The sequence below is a fragment of the Gopherus evgoodei genome, chromosome 7, assembly GCF_007399415.2.
Source record: "Gopherus evgoodei ecotype Sinaloan lineage chromosome 7, rGopEvg1_v1.p, whole genome shotgun sequence".
NCBI classification, from domain to species: domain Eukaryota; kingdom Metazoa; phylum Chordata; order Testudines; family Testudinidae; genus Gopherus; species Gopherus evgoodei.
This window is the reverse complement of record NC_044328.1, coordinates 56,439,120-56,464,766: the sequence shown is the minus strand read 5'-3', so window position 1 is coordinate 56,464,766 and position 25,647 is coordinate 56,439,120. Positions and strand designations below refer to the sequence as shown.

General features: G+C 39.0%; 1 long non-coding RNA gene across 1 annotated transcript in view; it reads left to right on the top strand.

Moving 5' to 3' along the window:
• The first annotated feature begins 2,081 nt into the window (after nucleotides 1-2,081).
• LOC115655259 overlaps nucleotides 2,082-25,647 on the top strand; it is a 386,865-nt gene continuing 363,299 nt past the window's right edge. The window contains exon 1 of the long non-coding RNA XR_004001352.1: nucleotides 2,082-2,270. This is a non-coding gene — a long non-coding RNA (uncharacterized LOC115655259). The remainder of the gene's footprint in view (nucleotides 2,271-25,647) is intronic.

The following is a 25,647-nucleotide window of genomic DNA, read 5'->3' as shown; positions in this document are numbered from 1 at the left end:
TGTCATCCTTATTGCAAGTCTTAGAGAAGAGGCCAAAGATTTGCATAGAAACTGCAGTACCCTCACTGTCCCCTAGACGAGTGCGTATCTCTCTGGAATACATCAAGGCACACTAGCAGGAGCAGTGCAAGGACAATTGTGCTGCTGGCTTGATTTAAATTAAAAGAGCAAATTTCTGGTAGCCTTTCCAGAATTCTAACTTCAGTTCTAATAATTCCACCATAAAAAAATAACCAACACTACAATCAAAACTCCCACAGTATTACAGAAATGCACTCGTGATGACAGTGAAGATAATTTGTGGTTTTGCTATCAGTTGTATTCTGACTTTGATGCCATATTGATCTTTTTTAACTTTCACCCACACAGAAGAGAGGAAAAAATGTATTTAACACAAAGGTACAATAACAAAGAGGTAGATATTCAGAGGAATGCTTTCAGAGATGTTCTAAAGAGACCAACTTTCTGTGGGGAACACTAATTGACAGTTCTGCTCAAAATTATTCCACCACTTTTTGTCCTTTCAATTTATTTTAAATACCTGTGAGGGGCATGACATTTAATTGGAAAGTAGGTAAAATATTTCATTACTTTTCACATGCCTATTAAGAAATGAGAGAGATTTCTTTAACCATTTACTGCCACTGGCTTGACTGTTCATGCCTGTGAACTGGGGTTAGGGTTTTTTTTTTAGTTTTATTTATATTTCCCCAGTGGATTCCCTTTGCAATATTCTGGAAAGAAGGGATTTTTGAATGATAGACTCTATTTACTCCTCATGTTCTCTTCAACTTATTTTGAGAAGGTAACATATGTCTCTAAAAAACCAATTATCAGCTTTGCTCAATATAGTGCCTCACATTACTGCATACCCAGAAATTAGGATGGTAAAATAGTGAAATTGCTCTCCATCGCAATTTCAGATCTGAGGTCCTTCTGTTTATAATACTGTGCAAGCTTCCTAGGGCTGTATTTCCAGCCTGTTAGGTACCGTATATATGAGAGTGGTAAACTTTTATAAAGGGGCTTCCACACTGGAGCAAACTGAAAAATAGAATGTTGATATGAACAAGAATGGACTTGTCCAGCTTTGTTTCATGTTCTCTTTACTATTATTTCTGGCTTTATTTGTTCATTACTATAGTCAGATGAGCCTATGTGCTCAGGGGGAAATTCATACAAGTGTTGGACCTGCCTAAGGTTTTATGCACCACTGAAACATCATGGGAACGTGGAAAGGGTTCAGTCACAGCAGACAGGATTCCTCTACCTCCCCAACACTTCTCAGGATCCGGTGTGGATGAGTCTGTTAGGTGCAGGCTGAGGGGGGAGCTAGAGGATCTATGCTTATGCCCCAAAACAAGTTGCAAAGGCTTGTAGATCAGTGGCATCTGCACACTGTTCCCTCTCTCCTCTTGCTTCCAATGGGGACAGAGCTTACACAATTCTCCCTGTAGGGAGAGGGTGAGAGAGAGAATGAACCACATGTGACAGATGTTAATCCCATCACTTAATACTCTACCAGAAGGTGTTCAGATGCTGTAGTGATGAGGATGGTATTGAAATCTAAATAGATTGCAGTAGAATTCCAGTGCCATGTGCAGACACACTTGTGAGAAGGGGCCTATGTTTCAGCTCTTTTGCATGTCTGTAGGTTAGGGTTTGAATATGAGATTTGTAATCTTAATGGGATCCCTGTTGGAGATGGATTAGTGGGCAAAGTTTAGGTGAGGTGATCAGATACATGATAAAGGCAAGGTATTGCGTGGATACATCACTACACCATGTTTAGGGCACAATGTTATAAAATTTGGGAAAGGGTAAACTTAATCAAATTTACTATCTAAATAAATAACAGGGGTAGTGTCCTGTCTGGACTGTGCTGGGCAAAGGATGGGTGAGAAGTCATGGAAGGCATTGCTACAAAACATAGGGGTCTTGGGTAAATAATTTAGGTCTAACATACTACAAAGAATACAGGCCTTGTTCATTGTTGAAATATATGCTATCCAGCTGGCACACAGCCACTTTCCAATGCAATGCTGAGTTAGCACTTTGGAAAGCTGTAACACCTCGCAGCATTTTGGAGGAGCAAGGCTTTTAAAGCATTGGTTTAGCACTCAGGAGGGAATATGTCCTTCTAAGGAATTGTTTTTGACCTACACAGTGACTCGAGAGCTGAAGAATTGTGGTGTTACTATAAAAGAACAATAATGGAATATATTATTCTATTTCATCTGTGATTTTCCCAACCTACTACCTGTTTATGGGTATGTAAAAAGAGCCTCTGATCTTTGCTGTAATTATTATTATAATTTATTTTGCTATTATCTTTGTGTGTTTAGCAAAGATTTATATATTTCATTGAGTATGTATGAATTAAATGAATGACAGACTAGCATTTACCAAGGTGTGTTTGCTGGGTTTAGGACTTAAACCCTCTATAAATTGCAGCTTTGTGTAAGGAAAAAATGATCCTGAAATGTCAGCAGCTCAGCTTGAAACTCCTGAGAGACAGGATTTACAATCCTGACCTGAATGCATGCAAACTCTCTGGATTCCGGATTACCAAAGTGCTGTGTTGTCAGTATAAAATAGCAGTGTTATATCAGTATGCCAACAGCAATAAAGATGTACTGCATATGCCTCATGCATACCAAATTCCCATGAAAAGTGAAAACAGAGGAAGTTTCACACATCCCTCGCATTAGTCGTTCCAGTAGCTAGCTCTTGGCTCCATCTGTAAACATTTCAATGTGTCCCGCTAATGTCCAAATTGTGTAGAACAAATTAACATCAGAGAGGAACGCTCGCATAAGTTAATGTGACGTTGTGTGCAAACTTCTCATTGCTTGATCCTAGACTGACATAGGCAGAGATATTTGTAGAAGCTGTGTGTGTGGCTAAGATCATCTAGAGAGAAGGAATACAGGGGCAAGAGGAAAAGGCCGCAGACAGTACTCTGCAGCACACTGGTGGAAGAGGAACGAATGCAAGGGAGACTGACCGAATGACTAGATGGGTTGGAGGATCAATACTTCAGGGAAAACAAAGTGGGGAAGGTGTATGATCAGTGGCGTCAAAGGCAAGGAAAAAAAGGTTGAAGATGGAGGAGAGGAGCTGAGATTTGCCCATTAGCAGCCTTGTGAAGAGCAGTTTCAGTGGAGTTTAGCCATTTAAAAAAAAAATCAACTGCTAAAACCTGCAAGTTTAAAAAAGTTTGCAGTGCCTTCAGAAAGACACTATTAGATAAGTCTCTACTTCTAATTAAATTCTAGTCTGTTGGATTCTTACACGGGTATCAGAAATCCTGCCTGATCCCATAATTAGCCAATACAACAGAAATGTTCTTTTCTATCAGGTACATGCAGCAATACAGATTTTAAAAAGCCCTGACAAATTACATAATGCTAATTACCTAATCAAATGCCTTAGCTACATAGTATAGTGTTTAAAAATACTGGTATACCTCTATCCCGATATAACGCGACCTAGTATAACACAAATTCGAATATAACGCAGTAAAGCAGTGCTCCGGGGGAGGGGGGAGCGGGGCGCTCCGGTGGATCAAAGCAAGTTCGATATAACGTGTTTCACCTATAACGTGGTAAGATATTTTGGCTCCCGAGGACAGAATGATATCAAGGTAGAGGTATAGTACAGCTTTAAAGAAGTAAAATGAAACCTAGTCTGAATGATAGGGTGAATAATTCCAGTGTCCTGTTGTCACATTCCTGTTGTCTCAAATCATCCATTAGGCTTTATGCAATCATGGATCCTCTCAATTTGTTTTGTATCTTAATTTTCTTTTCTTTTTAAAACCCCATTACTCTTAGAAGCTTCACTTTGGTGAATATCAATTGTGGTGTTTACATAAAGCACAGAGTGCTAAAATGGCTGGTTTGAAGTTTAAAAACAAAGGCTCTGTTAAAAAAAGCAGTGGGGGGAAAACCATCAGGTGCATGGCTAAGAAGCCACAAGTAGTGTACACAGCGGGGCTAGGTGGATATATGATTCTGAGGAGAGTGACCGAGAGTCAAGTGGCTGTAACACATTCATCATCGGGGTGCACTGATGCTACTGTTCCAGAATTTGGGAAGGGCTGAGACAAATATATTTGTTTAGATTGGACCTGATTCTGAGTTACCCCAGTATAAACCAGAAGTAACTGTATTCGAGTCAGTAGAATTACACATATTAAGTAACATACTAAGTAATAGTAGACAGTAAGAATTCCATGGTGGATCCCTTCTGATCCATATCATACTGTGTTTGTGTAGAATTGAACAAATTTAGCTTGTCTGATGATTCTGCTTGCTATTAACATCACTGAGTAAATCTCAAGGGATATTATTCAAGCCAAAATTCACAATTATTTTTATATCTTACATCTTACACTTAATACAGGGACACCCAGAGGATTCAGGGGGCCTGGGGTCTTCGGCAGCAGGGAGACCACGCTGCCAAACTGCCGCTGAAGACCCGGCACTTTGGCGGTGGGTCCTAGAGCGGAAGGACTCCCCGCTGCTGAATTGCTGCTGAAGATCCGGAATGGAAGAAGCTCTGGGGGGGCCGGGCCCTGCAAGAGTTTTCTGGGGCCCCTGGAGCAAGTGAAGGATCCTGCTCCAGGGGCCCCGAAAAACTCTCGTGGGGGCCTAGGGCAAATTGCCCCACTTGCCCCCCCCGGGCGGCCCTGACTTAAAAAAGGAAAAATGACTCCTGCGTTCAGATAAACACACGTTGTATACTCCTTGATATAGCAAATGCATAAGAGGAGGATAAATTATCTATAATAGATCAGGAGTCAGCAACCTTTCGGAAGTGGTGTTCTGAGTCTTCATTTATTCACTCTAATTTAAGGTTTCATGTGCCAGTAATACATTTTAACATTTTTAGAAGGTCTCTTTCTATAAGTCTATAATATATAACTAAACTATTGTTGTATGTAAAGTAAATAAGGTTTTTTAAATGTTTAAGAAGCTTCATTTAAAATTAAATTAAAATGCAGAATCCCCCAGACCGGTGGCCAGTACCCAGGCAGTGTGAGTGCCACTGAAAATCAGCTCCCATGCCGCCTTCGGCATGCATGCCATAGGTTGCCTACCCCGATATAGATTGACCATTTAAATAAAAGCAAATATAAATCGGAAAGGATCGAATTTTAATGTGCAAATTTCCAAACACATAGCGTCCAAGGTTTTCTCTGTAAATTCTAGAGAAAGCTGTAGGGTATTTAAATAAATACAGAAAAATAAACCCATGCCATTTGGAGGAGGAATGGTGAAGATAATTAGATTGTTAAATAAATTTGTTCTACGCAATTTCTTTCATGGCCATATTTTCTATTCAGATTTTTTAAAAGCTAGATATGTAAAAGTATCCTTGGACAGTGCATTTAAATTATTCATCATTCTCAGCCATATTCTTTCATTTAAACGGTTGTAAATTCAGAGTAGCTCCACTGAACTCCAAAGTATTGCTTTAGAAACCATGTTCTGATTTCTTTAAATGCATGTGCCAGCTTTAACTTTGCATTAGTTTAGCATTTTGCATTTAATGAATACTTTTTGATTTTCCCTTGATGGATTCCCAAGTGGCAGCTAGTCCATTCAATGCAGAGTGGTGCAAGATGTTAATCCAGAATGAACACCTAAGCAAGATGCAAAGCACTTGAGGTGTTGTATTTTGGACTCACTGTACACTGGGGTCTTCAATAGTATAGGTAAAGTTAGAGTTAAGCTTGCCTGACGCTTTCTGTTGTAAGACCCTGTTTTCCGTTGCTTAAAGCTTTGCAAAGTTTAACCATTTGGTCTGATATTTTCTATGTTGGATGTCTGCCACAGGCTGATTGATTGATCTGAAAAACTGTATGTGATCATGTAATTAAAGACTCTGTTATAATGTGATGCCACCAGGGTTGAATTAAGGTTACATGGCTCATCTTAATTCTGATTTTCCTAACTTAACTTTGTAGCCATAACATTATTTTTAGCACAGGCTTGGTGCCTAAAATAATAATCATATATTCTGAAGTCTAGCCCAATTCTGTCTTGCTTTCATTTCTGTTTCTATATGACCTTTCTATTGCCCTTTTTATCTCAGCACTAATATGAAATGACCAACCTTGAGGGATGAGGAGAGAGCGATGTTTTGCTTTCCCCCAAATCTTAATCCTAACCTGTAATTCAAGCCATGCCCATAAATGCAAATCCTTTTTACTTAGTAAAACCCTGTTCCCCGATGCTTTCCTACATCTACTCCTCCACCATCAGATTCCCTGGTCTCCATCACAAGTTACTTCCTCTTTGATTCTATCTCGGCCATTTCCACATCTGTGTTGAGAAGTTCTGTCCCCTGCAAGAATCAGATTAAAGACATATCATTTTCTTCTCCACCTGTTTCTTCCTGGGATTTGCTCTCTCCCAACCCATGGGTAAAATATATCCTTACATCCCATTGAGTCCCACTCCAGTCTCTACCCATCAGTCTACTCCTTCATATCTCCTAGACCATATAGATGGGGAAGTGGTATAGTGGTGCAGAGGTGGTTGAGGTCTATACGGGAGAAACCTGTTTGAATGTGGAACTAGAAGGGACAATATGGGCTATAGTTAGCATCACTGCAACTTCATACAGTGTCTATGTTAGGGTTCTTTAAAGAGCACTCCACTAGCATAGGAAAGGTGACTGAGATGGCACTTTAGGATTCAAAATGTATGAGTTAATTTCAAAGTGCTCCCAGAAATAGTTGAACTATCAAAAACCCCCATGGGGAAGACACAATGATGTGTTAGCTTTCTGGTGCTGAACAAATTATCAGTACAAGGTGACTGTAAACCACTTCCTTACAATTCAGATTTTTATGAGTATGAGGAAGAGGAATAAACAAGAAATATTATTCTCCAGGAGTCTGTAGCCTCTGAAATTATTCTCTTCTGTTTTGTGATGGTGCTAGGTTGGGTTATAAATTGGTTCTACGTGGGAAGAATTTGCTTGTATTTTTTCCCCCAGATATATGTGCTAAAAGTGGAGGACTCCAAGCATGGGTGTGTGCTAGAGAAATGACTCATGATAGGTAAAGGTGTCCCTCTCACCTTAATATATTTTAACACAGTACATTAGGTGTGCTTCCTACAGAGAAAAACACCAGATTGATGAAATTTCCTTGATCTTTTTTATTTAATTCTTAAAGGCAGTGAAATATAGCCAATTATGTCAGATTTTTGTAAAATTCCGCATGCCTGCAGAGATAATAGGAATTACGAAATAAACATTTTCAACTCTGCAGCCCTTTTATAAAACACAAATTAATATTCCTTTGTTAGTTTCAATTCACAGAGTGGGATGTATTTACTTTTAAGACTAATTTAACACCTGAAAATTCTTGGTCCCTATTAATCAAAGGCTCTCTGCAGCCTGAGGGAGATATTAACTGCCTTTGCTATTGAAGACAGTGAGTTTTGCCCCTGTTAAGGTTCAGTTTTCATGAAAAACATTTTTTTATTTATGAAAGCATTTCAGTATAATGTGGATAAATACATTTCCCCACTTAACAGATCTTTTTAAATGTAAGACAAAACACAAACAAAATATCCCAATAATGTTTTTAACCAGGCTAGAAAGAGAGAAGGGGTGGGACAGGGGAACACTATGGTATACAACACTGCAGTTCATGAGAAATCTCGCACAATTGCTGCTCATTTTCAAATATGGCAACTTTAATCCATTTTAATTCAGACCTAACTTGCATTAACGACAGATGCAATAATATATGTTGATAGGATATATTAGTTCTATAGTCATATAGAATTTAGGCTGAGGTAGGAAGAAAGATGGTCTTGGGGTTAAGACACTACATTTAGCCTCAGGAGATGCAGGTTCAACTTCTGATTCTGCCATAGAATGAAGTCATCAGGAAGTCTAGTCTCGTACTCATGCTGTCTCTGTGTTTCTCATCTGTAGATGAGGACACTAATACTCTCTTTGTCTATTTCGATTGCACACTCTGTGTGACAAGGACACTTTCTTACTATATGTACGTACATACTGCTGGGGGCATTTTGCAAAAAAAAAAATTAAAATTCTGCACACAATATTTTAAAATTCTGCAAAATTCTGAATTTTATTTGTCAAAATAACACTACATAATCACATCAGTTTCAATTAGTTTGGTAATTTATTTCAAAATACGTGTCAGCAAGTATGTTTGTAACAATACATACACATGCTAAAATTCCCCCAGGACAAAAGAGTTAAAGAAGTCCCTATGACAACCCAGTTTCTCTGCCCCATCTCCCCCAAGCCCAGCCTAGGGACCAGACACCCACTACCCCTCCCTCCAGAGCCCAGCCACATTGCCCCCACTCCCCCAGCCAATACATCTAAACCCCCTTCTCCCCCCAAGCCCAGTCATGGGACATTCCTGACCCAGATACCTGCATCCCTTCTCCCCTCCCACCCTCCGCAAGCCCAGGCATGCCCCTCTCCCCCAGCCCAGAGATCCAAAGGGAGAAATAGCCTGATGCTGTCTCCTTCCCTTGGGGCATTCTGGGAACTGCAGCTTCCAGGAACCCTCTAGCTCCCACTCCCTCCCCAAGGCAGTGGCGTCTATGTGCAAGCTGGGCTCTGCCAGGTCCAGTGGACCCTAGTGATGACCAGCAGCACTGCAGCCCATTTCTATGGGAAAAGGAAATTCTGCACACACAATGGTAATTTCTGTCAAATTCTGCATTGCACAGTAGCACAGAATTCCCCCAGGAGTAACGTACAGCACCAAACACAATGAATCCCCAAGTAAAGATGGCTGGCAAATGGTTCTTTCCTCCTGTGGAAAATTTTGATTTTGGAGGGAGTGCGGCAGAATTGTCCTGAACCAGAATGAAAAGTTTAAAAATAAAAATCTGAAAAATTCCATTTCAGGAGAACTAAAATGGACTTTTTCAGCTTACTCCCAGTTGCCCGATTCCTCAGACAACTGCCTCCTGAGGCTGCCTGTTCCCCGGGAAGCTGGGGTTCTGCGGAATGGACAGGCCTGGGAAGCAGTTGCTTGGGCTATCAGGGAACCAGCTCCCAAAGCAGGTCTCTTTTCAGACTGCCTGACTCCCCAGGGAGCTGTCTGCTTGGAGAGCAGGGACACTAAGGGAGCCCAGGCTGGCAGGAAACCGGGATTGTCTGGCTTTCATCAGAAGTTTTTGCTGGAATCGACAAGTTCCTGTAGAATGTTTTGATTCTGTCAAATTGCCATTTTCCAATGGAAAAGTGTACCGTCAGGAAATTTCCAACCACCTTTAGCTTCAGCCTTAGCTGGGGTCGCAAGGTGCTGTTGCGATACATTATTGTTGCTTTCTTTTTTCTCTTCCTTTCAAGACATCAAAACACACAGAGCCAAATCCTGCACACTCAAACCAGTGCAACTTTATCCCTTTCTTTAGACTAGTCTGTGTGTAAGCGAGAGCAGAGTGTGGCTCTTTGTATGTGAAAGCTGATTTTCATAACACTTCTCCTGTATGGAGGGCTTGCTGTGAAGTGCTGAATGCATTTTCTTTTAACTTTGTTGCCCTTATATACATTTTTAATGTATCATAATTAATGAATGACTCTGGTACTGACAATGTCAACATGTTTCTCTTCATTGTAACGTCTGAGTCCCCTCAAGTGGCTAATTAAACATCTAGGAAAATCTTGTTATTTTTTGACCTAAAAAATTTGTTAGGCCTGGGGTTAAATGTGTCTGAAGTGACTAGAAAGTCATCTATAAATCCTATTCAAATCCTCCCCACTTTAAGACAAGCAGCTAGAGCTTTCCTTCTAATAGATAAAATCAGGCAATAGGACTTTGGGTATAAGAAAGCTCTTTAAAGGAAACCTTGCAGGCTTTTGATAGTTCCATCATGGGGGCCACTCCCTACTGTGTCCCCATGTTGAATAAGCAGGGGCTTCAGTCCTGAAACAATAGATATCCAAGATATCCAATGTCCTCGCTTGCCACTTTGTTCCCCTCCAGCTCTCTGCTGCATATATTCTCCACAACAGCAGAGCTGCCTGAGCTTTCCCTGCTGGCTATTGCCTGAAAAAAACTTTCTTTGAAAGGATTTTCCAGCTCAGAAGGGGCATTGAAGACAGACTGAGATTGTATTACCTTTTCAGCAGGCTCTCCATAGGATGAAGGGACAATGCACATGGAAGACACAAGTTCTCCCTACCCATCCCTGTGCACTGATCCCAAACCGTACAGAGTGCTGGCTCTGCATAGGTCTGGGGACAGAAGTGGATGGTATTAAAGCAGGTGTCCTCCTTTTCCCTGCAGGCTTCAGGAGCTCTGTTCATGAAAATATCTCCAAGTGTGGCTCTGTGTGGACATTCTAGGCCAAGGTCTTTGTGTAGGTTTTAAAACAATCATTTTACTGGCTGCTGCTAATAATGGGACTTTTGAGGACTGACATTAAAATCTGTTACCCAAATTAACTTTCTCCTCCATTGGGCATGCAGACTAACTGGTTATTTTGGGGTTGTTCAGAAGACATGGGTTTGCTGTCATTGATTTTTGTTTGAAGGGAAAAAATCTTTTGAAGCCTTTGTTGTGTGGAAAACCCTCAGTGCCTAAAGAAGAGTGAAAGCTGATCAAAACCAGTTAATAGCGACACCAAAAATCAAGTAAGACAAAGTAAGTGCTAGCCAGGAAAAGAACCACATTAAAAAAGGATTAAATCAATATCCAGCTGATGGTTTCTTTTTTCTTATTGGACTTCATACTTCCTGGCACTGGTTTCAGCCCAGAAGGGGTATGGGTTTCTTGTTTTGTTTTTTCTTCCTCTTCCTTTCGATTTGCCTATCAATTGGGCCACGTGTCTTTATTTTCACACAGCTTGAAAACAAATCATTTTACAAAAATCTTTGCCTCCTCACTCCTTGTTCCCCTGCTCTCCCATCCCCCAAAATCAACTACAGTCTAAAATAAATTGATGGTAAAACTTTTTATTTAAAAGAAGGGACACAGTAGCAGTGATCATAATATCATGCTTAAGAACCCTTCTGCATTCCAAAATGTTATCAAAATTTATACTTTCTGCATTTGCTGGTTTGTATGTTATACTTGTAGGATGCACAAAATCTGACATCCAGCTGAATAAGCAAAGCATAGTTCCTATTGGTACAGCTAGAGCAAAGAACCACTTTGGTTCAATGGAGCAATGAAGATACTCCACCTGGTGTATTGTTGCTGTAGGAGGTGCAGGTAATATCTGGTTTCAGCCTCTGAATGTTGTGAGAGAGAAGGACAGAATGGATACACAAGTTTGTACAGAGAAACTGGAAGATATGTCACTTGCATTTAGTAAGACATGTACTATTCCCATTCCCATTCCAGAGCTATTAAAACAATAACAAATATTTTGTAATTATATGTTTAGCCAGATCATTTAATTTAATAAAATATCTGTGTACCCATTGCAGGGTCTTTTATTCACTTATCTTCACATTCGGTTATAACTACCACTGTGTGAAACATCTGACTACAGGAGTATTCAAAATCAGCCTTGCCTCTAGTTCAACCAATAGCCACATAACAGTGTTTTATGTATGTTGGCAAACATTTTCTCAAAGGTGGCTGTGAATATTTTGTCTCTGTTTGGACTTCTGTTATCATAGTGAGGTTGCCACTTTCATGCTTACTGGGAAAGACTGTATGAACAAAATAGTGTAACAATACTGAGCCTGGGGCTAGAGGGATTCACTCACTTAATAAGAAATCTTATTAAAAACTAAATATGTGTAGCTTGACTAAGAGACAACAAATAAAGGACATAACAGATGAAAAACCAAGGAGGGAGAGGAATTGTTGAGGATAGTACCTCAGGTATAACTACTAATAGGATGAAATTAAAAAAGGAATGCTTGGTATCTGAGGAAAAACTTCCTGACACTACACTGTGGAGTAGCCTCCATTTCTCTTCCCTTTATTGGGTCTCTGTGACATGGTAGACTAGGCCCCCTGATGGAGCCCTTAGGGACCTGCCACACTTGTCCCAGGTAAGGAGCGATGGAGAGGTCTTCCAAGCGGGCTAGAGTGGCTGCAAGGGAAGCAGCTAATCAGGGCCAAAAAGGCCCCTATAAAAAGGAGCTACAGAGACAGACAGTGTAGTTCCTCACTAGAGCTCGAGGAGAGTGGATGGTGTGCTGCAGTTCCTTCAACCAGCCACAATGGACAGCCAAGTACTAATAGGGACGGAGGAGCAAAGAAGAGCTCCTGCATGGCTACTGGCCCTGAGCTAAGGTTAAGACATCAGTGAAGGCTCGGGCTCAGAGTAGAGGGCAGGCCTGGGTCTCCCACATAGGCCACTGGGGATGGGCCTAGAACTGAACATCAGGAAACCCCCAGAAGGGAACTGAACTTTCAAGAAGCCCAACTGAAGACTGAGGCCAAAACAGACTCAGAGGGCAAAAACATTGCCTCCAGGGAGGAAGCGCTGGGGGCATGGCCCAGTAGGAGGACTGGGACCGGTTTAAAGATTATGGACACACCCAACCAGAGGTGGGTGCTCGCAAGAGGTGGGTGTCGACCCTGTTACTGTCTCATTGTCAAATAATACAATGTTGGCTCAGTACAATGACATCTACTAAAAGCAGTGAGCACTCACATCCTGCCTGGATCTGTTTTAACCACTGCATATGAACCCCATGCAAGTCCATCCAAATGTACATGCACACCTACAATTCAAGTCTTATTGGAAAATTGAGTTCATTATTTGAACTCAAACATGTTCTATTTACATGGCCTGCAAAAGGGTTGTGATATAAACAATTTGCAAGCCTGTTTTGAACCTATCTTGAAAGGGTTTTATACAGCTCTAGTTATAAGCCATCCATTCCTCTCACTCCTTCTAAGTTACTTCATACATTGTGAACCTTCTTTTTTTGTTTATTGCTATAGAAATTCTGTGCTTCAGCTTACTGAGATATACTGGTTTGCTCTGCTGTTTCACCACTGAGAAATAACTAGAGTGAAATGTAAATGCTCTCTGGACAATAATTTATTTCAGTAAAGTTCTTTTCACCCTCATACATTTCTTCACTACTGTTTTTAGGAAAAAAGCAAATAGTTTAGCCTTATTACCCTTTGAACACAACTTTAGAAACTTGATAACTTTTGTCAGATTGTGCTCTGTTTGTCATTCCCATGCATTTCTTAGAACTAAGCAGAAAGTGGCAGTGAAAATGGTACAATAAAACCTCAGGAAAACTGTATCCTTTCTATGACATTGTGTAATTTTTATTCCAGTCAGTATGAAAGAAATTCAAATCCTCCTTGACTATGTTCTAATGCCCTCCCCATGACCAGTCTAAAAATTTCCAGGTCTAACTTCATCCTGAAATGGAGCTGTGCTGTAATATTTCCAATTGTGTATCTTCTACTTTAGTACAAATTGGCTATGCTGCTGTAGTCAGTCTGGGTACGCCATTTCTTTCTTCTGCCATCAGCTCCTCCCCCTCCAGTATATTCACAAACACCATTTCCTTTCTATTGAAATCTGCCCTTTGTACACTCTCTGTATTTTGGACGTTAAATAGTTGTGCCAGTTTCTGATTAGACCAACTCTCTCACAGTCCCATTTACTTCACATTTCTCTCTAAATTCACATGCTTGCAGTTCTTTCCTTATTTATTATGTTCCTTGCATTCATGGTGTTGACCTATGAACCAGGCTTTTATAAGGCCTAGAGCTCTCTCATGAACCAGACTCTCATAAACCTCAATGGTCATGCTAAGAAGGGAAAAATACAAGCTTCCTGAAAAAAATTTAAGAAAGATATACTGACATTTTAACACAATGCCCTGCTCTTTTGACTGAGCAAGCAAGGTCTTAAATTGCAGACAGAAAAATATATAAACATAACTTACCAATAACAAAATGATGAGTAATCAAACAGAAATCCATTATGTGCTTGAAAATTTTTGAAATGTACCAGACATATTTTTATGTGGTAAGAGGAACAAATGGGATTTTAAATAACCTTACTGTAAGTATTAGCAAGGGATAAGCAATTATCAGAACCAGACAGCACTGAAATCAGCCTGTCATATTTGCGAGCATCTGCAAGGTTTAGTTCAGCAGACTTGGTAACATATGTGCCTTTCTATTGTGAGTCATACTAATAATTAGTGAATACATACAAATCAAGCTTAGGTACTAGAGATCTCTTTAATTACTAAGATTGACCCTGAATTAGTAACAATAGAGAAAGAACAGAGGGTACGTTGCTCAGTATGTCATTCTATTTTAAATTATCATACTTAATACCATCCTTTGCCTTGCTACCTATGGCCACATTTCTTTCTGGTTCAATAACACTTATCCATCAGTGTCTTTTTTCCTGAATCTGCAGGCCTCCATTTTATCCCTCTAAATCTCTTTGGTTTATTTCAGATTTCCATTTGTATAGAATTAATTGTGAATAGCTGGTGTTTCCACTCTTCTTCTGTTAAGATAAAAACAACTTTCCTCTTTGCTTCACATATTAAAATGTTTATGCATTATTTGAATATCCTTTCATGGACCCCTATCTTTAGGGCTGTTATCACCTCAAGGTAAAAACTGCCATTTTTCTGTAGCAAAAGGGCCAGTTTTATAAACATAGATTTTAATGGGTAGTATCAACCATACAGAGCTTTAAAAGGAGCTAGAAATGTTTCAAGACATAACTGGAGTGAGAAACAAAGAATTTCTACTCATATATAGCATTGGAATATTGAGGCTACTCTGAAAAGTGGCAAGAAACAAAAGGTAATTCAACTTAAATATGCTAGAACTATACCCCTGAAAAGTCTTTTATTTTATGCACCAATGTTTATTATTTAACAATGCAACATACCAGGAAAAGAGTGTTTTAGTACTTGCAATGTAGACTGACACATTGAGCCAAACACTTTGGGTAAATATGCAGCCTGCAAACCAGTGAGATGTTAGCAAGACCCAAGAAGGTATTACATTTCTTTCCCACTAACAGTGCAGACATAGGATAGAGTAGGACATCAGCTAATGGAAATTTTTCCTCTTTATTAGACAAGATTAATGTTCTTTTTTCTTTTGTTTTCAATGAATCATACTGCAGAAGAATCAGTCTCTTTCTTCTTCCAGGGATGATGATTGCTCATATCTTTAGTTTTATGATCAACTGGAACATTCCAAATAATGGTAGACACGGGTAAAACTATTTCCTACTTTGAAGCCAGATTCTGACCCCTTTACTTATGCTAATACCATGACTCATATTTCACAACAAATAGTCCCACTGAAATAAAAAGTAATAGCCCCAAGGACCTATTACATAGCCAGAGCTCAACAGTGAATATTGACATCTGACCATTCCTCCTCCCTCCTTAAGCTTATCCCATGCACCAGTGGCTATGCCATCTCCAGGCACAGATTGCAGCATATAAGGGGAGGGATAGCTCAGTGGTTTAAATATGGGCCTGTTAAACCCAGATTTGTGAGTTCAATCCTTGAGGGATCTGGGGCAAAAATCTGTCAGGGATGGTATTTAGTCCTGCTGTGAAGGCAGGGGACTGGACTCAGTGACTTTTCAAGGTCCCTTCCAGTTCTAGGAGATAGGTATATCTCCATATTTAAAAATAATTCCCCTATCATTGTTTAAGTGGTGTAAAGAGACCAGGATCAAGCACTCTGTATTTCCTATTTCACTGTGTTTAGATTAGTTTCCATTCATTGATCTTTACAACTGGAACAAGACCCTCCTTAGATTTCCATTTGTGAATGCCTCGCTACTAGTAATGGCTGGTGGTAATTACTCTAAGGCTACGTCTTCACTACCAGCCGTATCGGCGGGTAGTAATCAATTTCTCAGGGACTGATATATTGCATCTCATCTAGACGGTGGTAGTGGAGTCGACAGGGGGAGCCGCGGACGTCGATCCTACGCTGTGAGGACGGTAGGTGACTCGATCTAAGATATTTCGACTTCAGCTACACTATTCACATAAATGAAGTTGCGTATCTTAGATTGATTTCCCCCCTAGTGTAGACCAGCCCTGAAAGTCATGGGATCCACAGCTGAGCTGACTAGATCTCTTGTTCCTTTTACCTGTCATTCCTGGACAGGCTTTATAATCTTTCTCATTATTTCCCCCCATCTTTGGTGTTCCTCTTCATGCACAGAGCTCACTTTAGGGCATATCCACTAGCAATCTATTCTCATACCTATCATACGCTGCATGTGGAGACTCTCACTCAGGCAGGAGGTAGGGGTGAGGGAGGTCATAGTGATGGTGACAGGGGTAGTACTGCAAATAGCTTCTTCTATGCTCCCTCCATAGCTATTCCTCAAATGGAATTGCTTGGGAAATAAGAGCCTGTAGTTTCTGCTAAACACACTTCTGAGTTGAACAGTTATATGGGGAGAGTTAAAAAAAATCAAACAAAACTACCTGAGCCTTTAGGAAAAATAATTGCAAATGCATCCCATTTGAGGAGCAAAGAGCACCTTAACACCCTATGGAGTGCAATAAAGCTTATGAAGGCCCCTCTTGGTATACAACCATGGGTCATGAAGATCTAAAAATAATTAAGTCTGGGGTTCCAGTATTTTTATAACCCTTATTAGACAGCAGTGTCTGTCTAATAAAATGTAATATTTACATGACAATCTGAGTGCTGATGTGCTTCCTGGCAATTGTTTAGAAGAGTTCCCCTGCTCCCTAAGTTGATTTCTGCTGAAATGTTAGTTAAAGCTTAATTGCATAATCCAGCTAATTGCACGTTGTCCTCTCATATGCATTCGGATCTGATTAAAATACTCTTTCCTGCCATCCTGTTTGTATATTCATAAAGGTAAAATATATTAATAGACTTGACTATTCAGCTGCAGGGTACGGAGGACTCTGTGCAGCAGTTGTAATGTGATACACAGAGAATGCCTTGCTGCTTGCTAAATGCCATCTACTGATCTCAGGGGTCAAAGGCACTTTTTTCTTATCTAGTTGACTGTAAGTTGCAGTGCTGATCTAGCTAAGCTAGGGAACAGAGTGCTGACCTTGACTGAATTATAGAGTATTACCTTGACGATAGCAAGTGCTGAAATGCTGTTTGTTTTGCGGAGCATTTTTCTTCTTTAAACCTTATTCTCACGTCACATGCAAAAACCTCATTTCAATAGTGCCCAATTTATGGTGAAATACATATCAAGAAGAACTCTTGTTCTCCATCTGCTCTCTTTTTTTCACTGAAGAAGCACAACACACAATAAATCAAGCCTTATTGTCATGACATTTTGCACACAGGATAAATCAGGGAGCAGTTTGAACTCTGTCATTTGTGTCTTCAGTTTTTAAAGTGCAAATTTCCTCATAATTCTCTGTATATGTCTGTTCTTCTTGAAGAATATTAGCTCCGGCTGACAGCCAGCATAGCACCTGGATGTACATATCTGTCAGTAAGCAGAGAGCATCCAGAGCACCGTTTATCAGATAGAAATATAGTTAAGTAATGTTGAGAAATGCTTACTATGTTCCAGAGAGATCAGAGAGTCTAATTTTTATCTCTTGGAGAACTGTAATAATACAAATACATATTTTGTCAATTTTACACAAAACAAACCCCTAGTTTAAAAAAAAAACAAAACCAAACAAACGTTAAGGTTGTGGCAGATCAACAAACGGTCAGATAGCCAAAGTTGTTCAGAAATGCTATCCTTGATACTTTTGTTCCCTTTGTGGGTATTGCAGGCATTTCAAGATCCAGAGTACCTAGAGTAATAATGGACTGTAAGTTCCAGGCACTGGGCAGGAACTCAGGTGATCTAGTGCAAATAAAACATTGCTTTTGTTATAACTAGCAACAGCTTTCTTTATTCTAACTATATATGACTCTATCTATTGATATTTTTAAACTCCATTACTCTGACATGAATCAGAATAACTCTGCTGAAGTCAATAGAGATATGCTGGTGTAAGTGAAAGCAGAATCAGACTCTTTTCCATCTATTGCCATTGTATCCCTTCTTAATCAAAGACCTTTGCAAATCAGTGTCAGAAAAATTCAGAGTGTGTCCACCTCGCTCCTGTCCTCACCACCAAAACTCATTAGAACTTTATATAGAATTTTTCAAATTGAAATAAACTTTCCTAGTTGGACGTTGGCTTAGATTTACTCCTGTCTTCATCCAGCACCTTTCACATCTTTCAGGCATTATATTTCAGTGCTTTAAAAATAAATGAAATGAAAAAATTGAGTGGCATTCCATTCTTTGCTGCTCTTGGCAGATAATCTATTGCATGGCTGCACCAATGACAAACCATAAGACTCTGCTTTTTCAGAGATCTGTGAGTTCCATCTCACCCCTGGAGACAAAGTGTGTTCTACTTTCTCCTCCAAAGTCCTACACATTTGCCTTCCCATTCAGACACATCATTAATGCACTAGGGCCAGATTCTGTACTTTGTCCTGAACATGACTTTACTACCGTGAATAGTTCCATTGACTTCAAATGTTTGCAGAATCAGGGCCTAATGTATTGGTAATTACTTCAATGGGACTAATCACATGAGAAAAGTGATGCACATATCTAAGTGTTTGTAAGGCTAGACCCTTAGTTCATACCTCGCTGTTATAGGTTGTGTGCTTATGAGCTGATGTAAGGAACTGTACATTGGAAGCCATTTTCATGACCGAACAATTTTTATTGTTCCTAGAGAACATATGAGCAATACTGCATCTTCCTGAGTGCCATCTATTGGCACATTATCCATTAACTAACTAACTACATATCTACAGAAAAACATATCTATTGTAGAGCATTCTAATGACAAAAATCCCAGGTGATCTCATGGAAGTATTCACAGTAACAATGCACTGAGAATATTAATAATAATAATTAATACTTTATTTTCTTTATTTAAAGTCAAGCCTCAGTGATTTCCAAAATCTTGATATATATAGCTCAGAAATGAACCCAATGACCATGATTTGACATGTTCCTGGTAATACATGTCATGGTATGCACCCCCACTCTGAACCTTAGCATCCAAAAGATGGGGTACCAGCATGAATTCCTCTAAGCTTAATTACTAGCTTAGATCTTGTAGCGCTGCCACCAACCAGGACTTGCAGTACCTGGTACACTCTGGTCCCCCCAAAACCTTCCCAGGGGACCCCAAGACCCAGACCCCCTGGATCTTAAAACAAGGAGGAACTGACTATTCCCCCCCCTTACCCAATTAGATTTTCCCTCCCTGGGTTGTCTGGAGAGGCTTCACCAACTCACTGGTGAAACAAGATCCAAATTCCTTGAATATTAACACAAGGGAAAATAAACCCTTCCCCCACCGTGTCCTCTCCCAGGCTTTCCCTCCCTGGGCTATCAAGCTCCGTGAATCTAAAACAAAGGGAGATTCACCTTCCAGCCCTCCTTTCCCCCCACCACTCCCTGATGAGTTTAGACTCAATTCCCTTGAGCCTTAACAAGGAGAAAAAAATCAATCAGGTTTTTTAAAAGAAAAGCTTTTAATAAAAGAAAGAAAAAGTAAAAATTGTCTCTGTAAAATTGAGATGGAAAATGTTACAGGGTCTTTCAGCTTATAGACACCAGGGAGAATCCTCTTCCCAGCACAAATACAAGTTGCAACAGAGAAACAATCCTTCCAGCAAAATACACATTTGCAAATAAAGAAAAACAAACAAAAAAAAGACTAAACCTCCTTTCTAACTGATACTTACTAAATTGAACAGAAGATTGGAAAGTCTGTATACCTGTCTGGTCCTCTTAGATCCATGAGAGAACAGAGAACAAAAAAAGCAGCACAAAACAAAGACTTCCCTCCACTGAGATTTGAAAGTATCTCGTCTCCTGATTGGTCCTCTGATCAGGTGTTAGCCAGGTTTGCTGGACTTGTTAACCCTTTACTATCTGTTTATGACACAGCCATTCAGCGTCTGATGAACAAAAAATTCCATCAAAGGTTATAAACAAAATAGAGACTTTAAGTAAGAAAATAGTGTAAAGACTTCAAGGTTTAAGAGAGGATCATAGGAGGAGTTCCTAGGTGATCATTTTGGACTAAATCTTCCCCTTTGTTGTTCTGCAGGGGAGAAGATGCATGATAATCACATGAAACCTGACCAGCAGTCACTGAATGTGGCGAGCAGTGACTACACTGCATTCTTTTCCCTTTTCACAAGTTTCTCCTCTTTGCACTCATGGCCCTTCGTGACTTGGCTAGACCCTACCTAGCTGTTTTGTTATCCTATTGGGAGATTGACTGCTATCTTTGCTCCAACGCCATTCATAGTCTTTATGGCCCACTGGTCTGCTTCTTTCTCAAATTAATTGGTGCTCTCTCTCCTTGACACCTCCTTATGCACAGGAAAAACTCCCTGAAAAATATTACTAAATATTAGTAAAAATATTATCCTTTTTCAAATCTGACCTTAAAACTCACTTCTTCCCAGATATCTACAAACATCTGCCGGATTACCATAGTTAGGCAAATCATCAGCTGCTCTTATCACTTATTTTGAAAAACGTATTCATTTCACTGTTACCTTGTCTTCTCTGTTCTGTCCCCTTCATCTGTTCTATCCATCTGTTACATTTTGTCATAAACTTAGATTGGAAGTTTTTTGGAGCAAGAATTTTGTTTCATTTCCTGACCATACAGGGCTCAAAACATTGGAGACCTGATACCTGATGGAAACCCTTAGGCATGACTATAATACAAAAAATATTATAATAACAAACAGAATTAAATGTTGATTGTCATATTTTTAACCAATTGTAATAAGAAGATTTTTGGTCAGGATTTTTTTTAATTTGTATTTTTTATTTATTTATTCTCGATGATAAAAATTTGATGAAAGCAAAGACATTTTCATCTAAATTATTCTTCAAGTGTTATAGTTTTTCTCAAAGCTGAAAAAAAATCAGCCCCAACAAAGTTTTTTTTTTATTTTCAATTGCATCCATCTATCTAGTTATCTAGCTATTTATCATTTTTCATTTTCTATATATAACAGACCCATATCCTCTGTAGATTGGGCTCAGAGAGAAACATGCAACACACACTGACTATGCCTTGTAGATGATGGGAGAAACAGGCAGAGTGACAGGAAAGAAAATGGTAATGAATTAATAGAGAGTATATACAATACCTGGAGGACTAGGTTTCTGTTAGCCTGACTTTGTGGTTGTTCCGCAGTCATTAATACATAGCACAGGCTTACCTTCAATTATAAAAACAGTGGCACTCTTTTCTTTGTTTGTTTGTTTGTTTTTAATGAATCTACCTGGGGGAAAAAATGGATCTGAATCTCTTCTCAGTAACATGGGTTTTAAACTCATGTAACTCCATTGACTTCAGTTACACCTAATCTACATAAGTCTAAGGATAAATCAAACTGAATGAGTTTAAATTACAAGAAGAAAGAGTGTGTGAACTTGAATTACTTCTAAGAACCCCCAAAATACAGAAGCTTGAATTCCAATTTAAAGTAAACACCTGGCTTAGGTAAATTCATATGAACAGAAAGATGATTGTTAAAATGTCCAAAGTTTGATGGAGATGCTTGACAAGTATTGTTATACCCCATTTTCTTCTTAATAGATGCTCTGAGAAGTGGGGGAAATGCCTGAACTTGAACAACCAATCAAATATATTCAATATAATTGAATTATATAAACTCTAGTTTTCTGCAACTGAACAAAATTCTACTGTTTCTTTGGATAGTCAGTTTCTCAGAATCTCTGGATATTGCAGTATGACAAACCTACCTATGTTATGTAATACAAGTTGTGTGCTCTCCAAAGAATCCAGAGCTTGAGAGGTATCTGTGAGGCTATAAAAACAGTGCCCTCTGCTGATAACAAAAATGCATTGTAAGTTGTTGAGGATGTTATTCGAAAAAGAAAATGAGGTATTTTGAACGCTTTTATATTTACGACTTTATTACTTAAAGCCTGTCGGGAGTTTTAATTCTGTGGTTACCCCACCTGCTGTTTCTTTTTTAAAACCTTAGGTCTAATTAATCAAAAAATATGTTCTGCAGTCAGATGGCATAGGTTCTATAAAATCTGTACGCATGAGTATAGTGTGCAGCTTGTGCATGACTAATATATTTATTTTAATTCCTGATATGTGTGTTTAACAGTCTTGTTGGAAAACAACATGGCTAGTGGGAATGGGGAATGTTAAAGCTAGATTTTAGCTATGGAGATACTGTAATGAAGAATTCCCTTTTCTTTAAGAGGATACACACATACACACACAGGTGTACATACGTATACACAGATTCAGTCCAGAACTCATGATAGGTATTTTCTTGGATACTTAGAGACATGACATACCAACATTTATAGGAGGTGAAATGTAGAGTGTTTGTCCATCAAGAAAATAAAGGCAAATTCAAAGCTAGAATTTCATGGCTTACCAAGGCCATGTATGTTTAAGGAAATTATTGTTGTGCTAGTCACATTTTTACACACACTATGCATGATGGGAGGATTACTGAGTATTTACATTGCACTTTGAGACACAGGAAGGTTGGTTCACTTTTAACCTATTCCCAGTAATAGTTGAAACTTGTTCTATTTCTTGTTTCTATTTCTATTTGCATTCAATATTTTCATAAAGTTCTTTATCCATTGCATGAAAAATGAGGCTTTCACACATTCGTGTAACCTAGTGCTAGCATAATAAGGTTCTGGTCCATGACTGGGGGCTCCTAAGGTGTTACTGCAACACAAATAATTATTAAAAAAAGAACCACAGTTCCCGTGTACCTGCACTTACAAAGCACTGCAAATCACTGCTTTCTTAGGGTTAGACTGTCTATTCTGCTGTTTTCTTATAACGATTCCATAGAAAAACTATCTAAATGGCACATGAAGAAAAACTCATAAAAATTGTTAATATGCATTCATGGGGAATGTAGCCTGATGCTTGAATAGTTAATAATTGTATTGGTTGCTAATTAATACTAATTTAATGAACTGGGGGCAATAGGTTTCTAGTCCCAGCATCAGACACAACTGAATTAAAACTAACAAGTTCTATATCTTATAGGAATTTTTGGGTTGTATGGCAAAGACATGAACACTGAGGGCAAAGCAAAGCCTTAGAAATTTTTTATTAACATGATGAGTAAAAGACAAGAAATCTTTAAACCACATAAACAAATAGCAGTAATATAATATTGGGGATATCTTTGGCATTGTTCCTTGTATATGCTCATACTCTTATATACTCTCACACTTGCTTGGGATCTGGTGATAAGAAGTAACCAATCAGCCCTGTCTCTGGCATGCAAAGTGAGTCCTGTAATCCAAACCTCAGTGCTTGTAGTTCGCTGGTAAATGATGACAATGAAGAGCTGAAGAGTCAATGATAGAAAGCTTGCCACACTGCTTGTTTGGTGGCCTGGTCAATTATAAGGCCTGTAGACTATCTTGAATCTACATTTAGATGCCCAGCCTCCCATGTCTATAATACTCAGGTGCTTGATCCTATAAGTTAACACGTTAATGCCTTTTAGCTCATTACCATAAACATCAACTGTTGCTAAAGCAAGTTTGTGCTTAAACATCTGCCAACGATTTTATCCTAAAATACCAAACCCTAGTATCAGTTCAATATTACTGTGGTTACCTAGTCTCATTATGTACCAACTCCTCTCTTAAGAAAGCTATTCCCAGTTCCCCAAAATCGAGGGTAATTGTTGGGCCATTTTATCTATGGTAAGAATTATAGGCGTATGCTTCACTTATGTTAACCTGCTTAAGCCAATGTGTTACAGGATACAGGCCTGTCGGTTCCTTGCGTTACCGGTAAGTAAAATAAAAGGCCAAGATAGCTCTAGGGGCTACAGGGAATACTTTATAGAAAGCTTGTTTAAGAGTAAATTTACATAGCATAATTTCCAATCAAGTGTAAAGAGTAACCTCTTACAGAAACAAGATGTCCTGCAATCCAGTCCTCATTTTATCTTTATGGTTATGTGTTATTAATCAGTTATTGTTTGTACAGAGCTTTGACAATATAAAGCATTCTGTATGTGTGTAGATTGGAATGTTTTTAAAATGTATTTGTATTACAAAGTATTCAAGAAGTAAAAGCAAGAGAAAGAAAGAACTGTTAAAATAGAAGTGTGATGCATATGAATAAATATGCATTACATGAAGTTAAGTAAATATCAACGTATACATGAAAGGTGATTTTTAATCAACTTATTATTTCAAGTTGTACAAATTGATCCTGCAAACAGTTGCGCAAATGCTTATCAAATGCGTAGTCTCATTGACCTCAATGGAACTGCTCATGTGAGTGAAGATAAGCACATGGATGTTTGTAGGGTTAGATCAGCCAAGTCTAACTGCTCCTGTAACAGGACGAGGTCTTGTCTATACTAAGAAAAATTAGATATGTAATTCTGCAATGGTACAGCTCCAGTGGTGGAAGCCATAGTGTAGATATGGGGACAGGTTTAGATGGTGGCCAAAACAACTCTGCCCATATTATATCTCCACCTTTGCCACCTCCAAAGGAGAATTATGGGACCAAGTTTCACCAGTGCAGCCACATCCCAAGCTCAGTACATACTGCATTTTTACAATGTGATCTCTCAATAATGAGGTGTTCAAGTCTTTGGTTTATCTCACAATCCCACCAGTCAACAATGATCTATTTATATGACAGCAGCTGAGAGCGAAGAAGGGAGCATGATGTTGCCTGATTTTAGGAGGTTAATGTTATGGGCTATAGGCTCACCAATTAATCTGATCAGAAGATAATAAGGTTCTTGTCACAGAAACAGGCTACACAGAGTTCGCACAGGGACCCTCAGGGTGTATGACAAGGACATTCACACTGAGACAAATGTAGCCTTAAAGATTTTTATTGGGATAAATGGAATAGTACTCAAATGGTAAAATAAGCAGTTACAAATGCAATAATATTGTTCTAGAAATACATGTGATGTTATACTATAAAGCTTTTGATTAATATACTCACACCCTCCCTTGATAACCTGGTGGTAAAAGACAAAGGACCAGCCTCGCCTCTGGCATACTAAAAGAGTTCAGGTCCAGGTTCCTCAATTCTTGAGTGGGAGATGCAGAGCTCAGGAGAAGCTGAAGAGCTCAGAGCTAAAGAAGCTAACTTAAGAATTTTACTTAACTAACTGACTTAAAACTTAAGAACTAACAGACTAATAAACAAAGAAGCCTTGAAACTTGAAACTCAAAGCTTAGAAACTTAGAAGTTTCCTTGGCATGGTGGATCTTCTAGAGCTTGGGCACTTGAGCCCTTCTTCTATGTCCAAACTTAGTTGACTCACCCACAAAATGTTAGGGCACACTTACTCCATAGGCTGGTATACTTGTGCGTATTGATGACATATACATACATATTAATGACATTAGATCATTCTCACATTTGTTATTTCTGTCCTACCTGGTTATTTCAGTTCTTTCCTTGTGGTGTACCTGTTAAGTTTACAGAGGGCATGAACTTAGGAAGCCCTCTACGCCAACCTGCTTCTATGCATTCTTTATCTATATTAAAGGTTGCAGCCATATATGGACCTTATGCTTTAACTCATCACCACGTATCTAGGTGAAAGGTCCCAAATATATGTATGCTAACTTT